This window comes from Lactuca serriola, chromosome 2 (genome assembly GCF_051521515.1).
Source record: "Lactuca serriola cultivar US96UC23 chromosome 2, Lser_US96UC23_V15, whole genome shotgun sequence".
NCBI classification, from domain to species: domain Eukaryota; kingdom Viridiplantae; phylum Streptophyta; class Magnoliopsida; order Asterales; family Asteraceae; genus Lactuca; species Lactuca serriola.
The window spans coordinates 40,722,611-40,733,034 of NC_136409.1; positions in this window are offsets into that span (position 1 = coordinate 40,722,611).

Sequence of the window (10,424 nt, forward strand, 5' to 3'; positions counted from 1 at the left end):
GATTTGGCCACGTCATCTCAGTTTGCAATTTTCCTTCTCGACTTCTAAAAATCATAACTTTCACATACGAGCTCCATTTTCGATGTTCTTTATATCCACGCGAAGGTGGGAACCTACAACTTTCGTTTAGACTCCGTCGGCAAATTTTGAATCTATTTTAAACTTTATATTATTAACAGGCCGGGATAGGATTGGTCCGTTAAATCCTCATAACTTCTTCATCCGACGTCCGTTTTTGCCCATCTTTTTCTCGTTACGCTACTCTTAATGAGATCTTCGATTCTCGTTTAGGTCGTGTCGGCTAAAAATCACTCGATCTAATATTCGAATTTCGGGTTGTACACTGCTAACTCGAAACTTCGAAAAATCATAACTTCTTCATACGAAGTCAGATTTGGGCGTTCTTTTTATGGATGTTCTTAGTTTAACATATTCTACGACTTTCATTTAGATCACTAAGGCTAAATCTCGCTGTATCGTAAATTCACTATTTACGCTTTCCGGTGCCGTGTTGGTTCCGTCGCGAAACTTCGACGGGTCATAACTTCTTCGTCATAACTCGGATTTCGGCGTTCTTTATATGTACGGAAACCTTGTGACATATTCTACAACTTGGTTAAGATCATTTATTCTAAATAATCTTTTCTCGAAAAGTCATTTTCGATTCCTATTGCCTCTAGTTGACTAGCCCGGATCTGCGGGCGTTACAATTATCTCCCCCTTAGGATGATTACGTCCCGGAATCATCAATGAAACAGGGCTCGTATAATGACTCCATACGTCATCTCTTCATCCTAGGTAATAATTATAACTTCTATATTCCTTCAAGTCTATCTCTTAGACTTATTGATTGTAAGCAGTACTCGATCGTGCACCTGCTCTCTACCTCAGGTTAGACTCCAAATTATGACCTTCAAGTCACAATCTCGATCCTTACTGGATACGAACTTGAGATGAGTTCTTTTATTACTACTATAGATCTATGTGTCATATTCTAATGACGTATCATCGCATGTTGCAACGCTTAGACTCAGGTCTTTTAGAGTTAAATTCTAAAATAGACTATGCCTTCCTTCATGGTCTAATGTGATATAATCACACTTTAACATTAGGCATTTCTGGCTACCAACTTCTTTAACAATGAGCACGATACTTCTATTGATCGCTTTGATTTCAATCGTTTGGTTTAAGTCGGACGCTACATCAAACTTGGTTCTCTGAACCACGTAACCTACTCAGCGTAGTCGGACTCTATGTGATATGAACATTAGGGTCAGGATAACAACAATTTTCTTAGTCATTACTGAAAGAATGGTAACGACATACTTGAATAAAACGAAATCAATTACTAGCTTTTTTGTAACCTTGTGACTTTCCCTGATCCAAGTGTGAGTCCTGTGCTTCCGGTAGTATAGGCCTCTACTACCATTCACACCTACTCATACTCGTCCCAAGTATTGTCCCGTAGTTTTTCCAAGTCACCATACAAGAAAACCACACAACAACTTAACACATCAGATAACAAAACAAAGGTTTTATATTATTTCTTGAAACGATTACATGGGTGTTCAAGTTCACCCTAGACTATGTGTCTACTAGGCTACATCATACGAAACTATGGTTACTGCATAATCCGATCTTCGGGTATAAATTCCTCATCCTTGATTCCTCGCATGGTTCTCTGCTTCGTCGAGGATCATGTAAAATGCTCTTGCCTTTGGTTTTGGCGGCACATTTGGCTTTGTAGCCCCTTTTCTCTTTGGGCAATCCTTTGATATATGTCCATTGTTCCTGCATTCGTAACAGAACCTCCTACTGGATGTATAGATATTGGCGTAATGCTCGTTCTTCCCACACTAAAAACAAGTCACTTCTTAGTAGCATCTCCCATAGTTCTTCTGTGGTGCCTTTGGCTTTGTAAATCCTCTTCTTTTTGGGCAGTCTTGCTTGAGGTGCCCTTTCTCATTACATTCGTAACACACCCTGGTGTTGAATGTACACTCATCGGCGTAGTGCCCATGCTTTCTACACTTAAAACAAGTTACTCTCCCATGGTGCTTCGGCAGTACACTTGGTTTTGTAGCTCTCATTGGACATTCTTGCTTGAAGTGTCCCTTTTTACTACACTTAAAGCAAACTTCTTCCTCGGTTGGGCATTCGTGGGCATAGTAACCAGTCTTCCCGCATTTGAAGCAGGTTACTTCCTTAGGGCATCTACCATTGTGTTTCCTTCCATACTTGTCACACCATTTTGCTTCACCTACTCCTCCAGACTTCGAGGACATGTTGTTCTTGTCAGACCTTGAAGAACCCTCAAAATTCCTCTTTTTGCCAACCTCAACCTTGCTGGCGATACTACCATTGATCACTTCATCAACAGACCTAGCAACCCAGATGGTCGCCTCAAGAGTGGGTGTCTGACTTACTGGCACAGTAAGTTCGTCCTTACTTTTTTGAAGTAAACGCCTTGTTTCTTCCATATGTTGATCAAGCATTATCCGCACCATTGCTTGTACTCCGGTCATCATGACTGGCCCAGGTGCAACTTCTTCTTCAACAGGTATTTGCTGAACCACTGGGGGTTGGTTCCTATTCTCATTTGCATTCATGTTTCCACTACGGGTCCTTGCCATCTTGATCTATACACCGAATAAGGTGAATCTAGGTCTTTACTTAGGATTGACGGTTAAATCATCCTTATCACTCCGAAACGTTTATATGCTAGTTCTAATATCGTAGTCGTACGTTTAGAATCCTAAACACATAAGGTTTCCAGATCCGGTCGGCAACAGACCATAGATCCGAACAACTAACAGCATATCAGGCACAAGTATTTAGCACATAAAAGCATGTTAGGCATAATTCCTCAAATAATCTAGTGCTCACACCTCACAATCATCGCTTAGCATTCCAAGTTTAAGTCTAGAAATAAATCCATATTCCAAGTTCGCTTAAACTAATGCTCTGATACCAACTGTGACATCCCCATTTTCACGGCCAGAAAAGACCGATTTTGTTTATGCTTTATAAAAATCAAAGTACTTCTTTTAACAAAAACGTTGCGGAATTCGTTCCCAGAAAAACATGATAAATACGTTAATAAAACATTTTCGAAGAAACGTATTTATTTCATTTTAAAACGTTTGGGATGTCATCGTTAATACAGAAACATAAGCATAAATAGAACTTACAATTATTTACACTAGTGATCTACATCTCTTTAAATCTCTCAGTGCAATGTCACTTCATATCAACACCTGTGATATAAATAAACTGAGTGGGTCAGGTTGGGAAACCTGGTGAGCACATAGGGTTTTCAACCCACAATAATATAATTATTATTTTTAAACATCAAACAATCAACCCAATTACCCATTCCCGTTATCCTCACATTACGTCCCTAAAACATCTAACACAAGGGACCTAGTCTAAGGATTATCATTGGGATGGACACTACTGCTAAGGGGATTCCTTGGCAATGAAAGTCTTAAAGGCAACCATGTGGAGGATGGAGTACATCTGGTGAGCACACAGTTCACACAGTTTGAATAAACACATAGTTCGAATAAACACCTACAGGTTGCGAGCCTGCTAGTGTTCCACTGGACTGTCTAGAATAGTCCGTGGTCGTCATCTATACTCCACTAGATGACTAGATCATCAAGAACAGCTATAACGAGGCCTCTCATTAGTTTATTTTGTCACACAGCAACTATTACATCTACCCATGTTTTACCCAACACATTTTGTAGATATAAAATACATATATAGTCTAAATCATTGAAAACATGTATAAAACGTTCATCCAGCATAGATAGCAAGTATACAGATAATATACACACACAGCACGTAATTTATATAAAATACTTCATATCTTTGAGTAAGCTAAAAGTAACTATGCACTCACTTGAAAGGTGGTGACTCAGCACTCGGACAGCGCTTCGATACTCTCAAAACGATTTTCCTTTGATAAAACCTAGTACCAATACCACTAGGGTTTAGTCTAACGATAACCGCGACAACTTAATTAGTCTGACTATTATTAAGCGTTAATAACACTCAGTATAACTCATAATAATAGCCCATATAATTATTTTAAAAACCTAATAACATTCCTATAATTATTTGAAAGCTATATTAAAAATTGCGTAAGCGTAGCACACTTACAGCGAATTTTATCGAAAACAAGAACTTAACTGGAGCAGCGTTTCGAAACCGAAAGGCTCTTTTTCTCGGGACTCGGGAAGCCTCGGGGCTTCCCTTGGGAGCTAGGGATTTTATCTAGGGATTAGGGGTGGTTTGGGATTGTAGAGAGAGAAATTAGTGAGAGAAAGAAGAGATTTTGGAGTGAAGAATTATGGCAGCCTCGGCCTTCTATTTATAGCCCAGACTTCGGACCTTACGCTGGGCGTACCGAGGGTATGTTGGGCGTACTCCTCGGATACGATTGCCAGCCTCGGTCCAGCTGTCTTGCACTCATCTCGGAAGGATCAGACCGAAGTTACGCGGGGCGTAACTTCTTCGTACACGGGGCGTAATAGCGAGGGTGAGGCGTCAAGATCCGAAGCGAAGCCTTGGTCAGCAAGCAATGGCTGAGAGTTGGCCACGTCATCTCAGTTCGCAATTTTCCTTCTCGACTTCTAAAAATCATAACTTTCGCATACGAGCTCCGTTTTTGACATTCTTTATATCCACGCGAAGGTTGGAACATACTCTACAACTTTTGTTTAGACTCCGTCGGCTAATTTTGATTCTATTTTAAATTTTATATTATTAATAGGCCGGGACATGATTGGTCTGTTAAATCCTCATAACTTCTTCATCCGACGTCCGTTTTTGCCCATCTTTTTCTCGTTATGCTAATCTTAATGAGGTCTTCGATTCTCGTTTAGGTCGTGTCGGCTAAAAATCACTCGATCTAATATTCGAATTTTGGGCTGTACACTGCTAACTCAAAACTTCGAAAAATCATAACTTCTTCATACGAAGTCAGATTTGGGCGTTCTTTTTTCGATGTTCTTAGTTTAACATATTCTAAGACTTTCGTTTAGATCGCTAAGGCTAAATCTCGCTCTATCGTAAATTCACTATTTACGCTTTCCGGTGCTGTGTCGGTTCCGTCGCGAAACTTCGACGGGTCATAACTTCTTCGTTATAACTCAGATTTCGGCGTTCTTTATATGTACGGAAACCTTGTGACATATTCTACCACTTGGTTAAGATCATTTATTCTAAATAATCGTTTCTCAAAAAGTCGTTTTCGAATCCTATTGCCTCTAATTGACTAACCCGGATCTGCGGGCGTTACATTTAAGAATCATCTTGTATCCTCTTAGTCACTACAATATGGCAACTATCATGAAAACTATGCCAAACATCATACATATCTTACTACAACATTAATAAGCTCTCCTAGTAATTATCATCTCACTTGCTTTTGCATTACTAGGAACCACTATCAACACTGTTGGTTTCCTTGTGCATACAAATTAAACATAATACTAGATCAAATAGACTATTGAAAAACTGTTCTACCCTAATCCCACAACCAAAAAAGGAGCATGAAATAAAGCTAAATCAATCATTATAAAGCTATATAACCCAAACTATGTACAATTCTAAAACATACACTTACAAAATAATATTATCAATCTAGAATCCAAGTAGCACATAACATTCATTTCCCCTAGGCTATAAGCATCACACATATCAGGTAATTCTATCATATAATTCCTAAATGAATCATTAGCCCTATACTAGCATGCAACTCACATAATAGCATACTAAAGCATATTACTCATGTATGGGTATTTTGATAATCTCTAACTTGAGCTCGGCTGATCAGAATCCTATAGGCAACCTTGTTTGTTGAGTAGACAAGAAAAATGCATTCATCTGACTTCGGTGCAAACTTGTTAAGGTGCTCCTTATTGTTGATCACAAAACATCTACACCTGAATATGTGAAAGAATGGGACATTCGGTTTTCGATTGTTGCTTCCCTCATAAGGTGTTTTGTTGAGACGCTTGCAGACAATGCTTTGGTTTTGGATGAAGCAAGCAGTTGGCACAGCTTCGGCCTAGAAGTATAGAGGAAGATTTGCAAAGTTTAACATGGATCTGGCTGCTTCTACCAGAGTACGATTTATTCGCTCTACTACTCCATTTTGTTGCAGTGTGTAGGGAGCAGAAAAGTTGTGACTGATACCTTTGGAAACCAAGAAACTATTCAGGAGATGATTAGTTAACTCCGTTCTGTTGTCATTTCGGATTCTGCGAACTGGTAGCTTGATTTGGAGTTCAATATCTTTTATGAAGTTTATCAAAACCTGCGGCGTTTTGGATTTGAGTCTCAGGAAGAAGACCTAAGTTAAATGAGTAAAGTCATCAATTATAATCAGTATGTGCTTCTTGTGATGGAGACGGGCTACAGTAGATGGACCGCAGAGATCAATATGCAGCAACTCTAGAGGCTCATAAATTAATGAATCAGTCACCAGTGAATGACTTCTCTTTGATTATTTACCACACTCACAAGCAGGGCAGAGTGTATCATTGTTGTATTTCAGAATGGGAAGACCACAACAAGTTCGTTTGAGACAAGGTGTTGATATATCAAAAGTTCAGATGAGCTAGCTTACGGTGCCACAACCAGCTGACTTCGGATACTGCTTTCCATAAAAATAACAACTGTGGTTTCCCAATGATCAATGAAACATCCAAAGGATACATTGTTCCTTCGGATATGAATTTAATCAAACAGGTGCTTCTATCACTTTTCATAATGTAGCAGTACTCATTATTAAACACAAACCCATGGCAAGCTTTGAAAAGTTGGCCTATACTGACGAGATTATTCTTAAGGCCTTCTACTGATGAGTTTATAAAACTCTTTGATCGATTAGATCTTATAACAGGCAAATCAAGAAGGTAATAACAGTAAGATAAAAACACAAGAATGAATCTGAATGAGTCGAATGATTCAATTAACTTAATCCTCAGCAGAGCTCGATGAAGAACTTCCGCTGTAGAGGATATTAGGGTTACAAAAGAATAAGAACGTGAACGCTATCAAAATCTCTATCAAATCTTACGTTCTACAATGCATTCAAGCATCTATAAATAGTAAACCCTACAAAATAACTTACGGATGGACAGGCCCATACCGGAGACTAAACTGGACTAGCTAACGAGCCCAAGACGCAACACAAACTAGACCTAACAATCTCCCCCTTTGCGTCAATTGGAGCGAGACTATCACTTCTTCTTGCTGGGTCCAGCTGCCGGAACCTTCTTAGTGGTATCAAACAGATGAGGGATAAGAGCAAGGATTGTCTGTCTGAAGCGAATGTACCACTGGATCATATCATCGAAGTACTTCTTGTCGTCTGCTGAGTTTTGCTTGCAACGATGAATGATACCCAAAACATGTTCCAGGCATGCAATGGTGTATAGATGTTTGTCTGCCAAATCGAACAGGCATTTTTGGCCTTCGTTTCTGGTAAACATAATAGAATTTCTTTTCGGGTCTATCTTCCCCATCTGCATCATGTTCAGATCACTTGCAGAGCCAACAGGAGAAATAGTCGGATTTTTCTTGAAGACACTAGCAATCTCCTGATCCATCTTGGAAACTTCCATTATGTAGCAGACAAGCATCCTCTTGAAGTGGTCAATGATCGGACCATACTCTGCTTCATTTGGGAGAAGGATGTTGTGCAAAATTATCCAATCATGTGGATTTAAATTGGGAAGATCAGCTAGCGAAATGGCATGTTCGGTCTTGGCAGAACCTCTCAGCACCTTGAACTGAACGTTCGTGAAGTTCCCTTCCCGATACGGCTTGAGGACCCGAATGTTGATAATCTTCTGAGCACTCCATGTTTGATACTGTGGTTGAGCAGCTCTCAGATAGAACTCGACAAGATCCCTGTCAACCTTAGGATGAGGATGAGGGATATCTGCAACGTTGTCAAAGGCATGGAAAATGAAGGCCTTTCGGGTCAGTGGCATGTCGAAATGAGAATCAACAGAATTGATACGATCTAGTGAGATCACCGGTTTGAGCCACAAGATGCTTGGGGTTTCAATCGCTTCTTTCAGAAACTTCTTAAGAGTCCATGGAGGAAAAAGAGTTTTCCTACTCTCAAGAAGGTCGTGAGCCTCTTTCATCTTTCTTTCAGCTTCCTCAGCCTCTCTAGCAACCCGAGCGCTCATATCAGCGTCCTTGTCTCGACCTTGCTTTTTCAAGAGATCAGCAATCGTCTCTTTGTCGTCGTCACTATCTTCAGCAATTTGTTTCCCTTTGTCTTTGACACCCGAACCTGAGGCTTGGCCTGTTGGAGGAGGTTCGGTTGTTTTTGTTGCTGTAGAAGTGGGAGGCGGTTGAGATACATTCTCTCCCCCTTGTTTCGGAATGGACACGAACTCAAGGAGCCCTTCAATTTTGCTAAGGAGAGAAAGGGCGGGAGCAAGCTTTTCCGCAAGAGTACGCCTCACTGAATAGTTTAAAATTGGATTATGTGCTTCAAGGATGTTTGAAAGGGCTGCGTGGACATCCGAAACACACGATGAAATCACCTCTCTTTCAGATCGAAGAGACTCAATCTCCTTTTGAGAATTGGAGAGTTGAAGATTCTTGACCTTAAGAGCAGTGGTCTTTCTAGCGAGATCATCCATGAGGGAGTTCTCAGCAGCTAGATCTTCATGAAGCTTGGTGAGGCGCTCCTCAATGGTCGCCTTAAACGCTGAGTTGTCGTCGGTGAGAGTTTGACGAAGAGTGGCGAAAGACGTCAGTTCTGAGGCAATTGAGGTAGCCATCTTGTTGACAATCGGGTCAAACTTCGTTTTGGTGGCTTCGGCAGTTTCCTGTAAAGACCGCAAAAGAGAGGAGGCATCAGTAAATAGTTTTTCAACTTTTTCGGTCGCAGCAGCACAGGCTTTGGTGGAGGCGTCAATGGCGACAGTAGCTGAGCTAACGGAGGCTTCATGAGCCTTAGAAAAAGCATCAACAATCTTCTGAATAGCAGCCTCAGAGATGGTAGACTGTGATGAAGAAGAAGAGGAAGCGATAAGAGAATCAATCTTCTCATGAAGCTCCTTGAGATGCTTTTTGGTGACGCGAGCATCATCATCATCGTCACTCTGCACCTGATACGGACTGTAGTAGACCGAATCAAATGTCATATTTTCCCCACCAAGAAATAGTTCTTCATCCTCTGCGGACTGAGCAGGAGATGAGGGTGGAGGTGAGGGTGGAGGCTCGATAGTGGGAGTGGGTTCGGGTGTTTTAGTAGGAGCCCCCGTATCAGATACGTTGGTTCTTACTTCAACAGTTGTTGTGGTAGCTTCAGTAAAAATGGGAGGGGGTACTGGGATAGAAGTAGGTGGTATTTGAGTAGTAGAGGTTATGGGGGGAATGGAAATAGGAATGGTGATTGGTGGAGAAGAGACAGGTGAACTGGAAAAGTGTACTTCTGGGGTAGGCGATCGTGGAGGAATGTTACCACGAGGAGACTCGTCAGATTCTAAATTGTCTTCCTCAGATTCGCTTGAGGAGGAAGCGAGTATCAGTTTTCGCCTGGGTTGGGTTTTTCGCTTCTTCAGTGGAGGAGAGTGAGCAGCCTTGGTAGGTTTTCATTTCTTGGGAGAAGGGCCTTTCGCTCCCTTGCCAACCTGCTTGTCTTTTCCCTTTTCATTTTTCTTTCCCCTTGGAGCTGGCTTATCAGCTTCGTGGATGGATTTGATCATCTCAGGAGTGAGCTCTCTAGGACCAGAGCGACGAAACTCCTTGTAAGTTCGGATGATACGGCTTTAGGCAGGAACGTCTCCAAACATTGACTCAGGGATGGAGCCAATAAACTGAAATTTTGATGCATCGGAGACTATTATCTTCGTGGTATGGAAAGTACCTATCGAAGAGAGTGGAGAATCAGCAACAATGGGGACTTGATACTTGTCCATCACCCATTTTGTGACTAGAGTCCAGAATCGAGCGTAGGAGATCTCGGAGTGTCGAGACGTGGATGCAAGGCTCTGGATCAGTTGCTGCCATGACACCGACCCATAGTCAAGGTTGATTCCGTTGTATACCCCATAAAGAATCGTGATGAACAAACGACTTGCTCCGTCTGAACCGGCACTGCGTTCCGATAACCCCTTGAATAGCACCGTAAATAACCCGTTCCATTGTGGAGGCAAGCATGATTTGTTGAACTTAGTAACCGTCGTCAGAACCTCGGTGTATCCCATGTTATAGAACATAGAAAACAGGTGACCCACCGGAATGGATTCAAGATTAACCCTAGATGAATTGGGTTCAAACCCTAAGAGTGAGCAGAATCGCTGCTTGGAGATTGATGCCTTGTGATCAAGAATGCCGAAGAAGATCCTATCGACAGACTTATCATAATGAGCAGTGGCAAA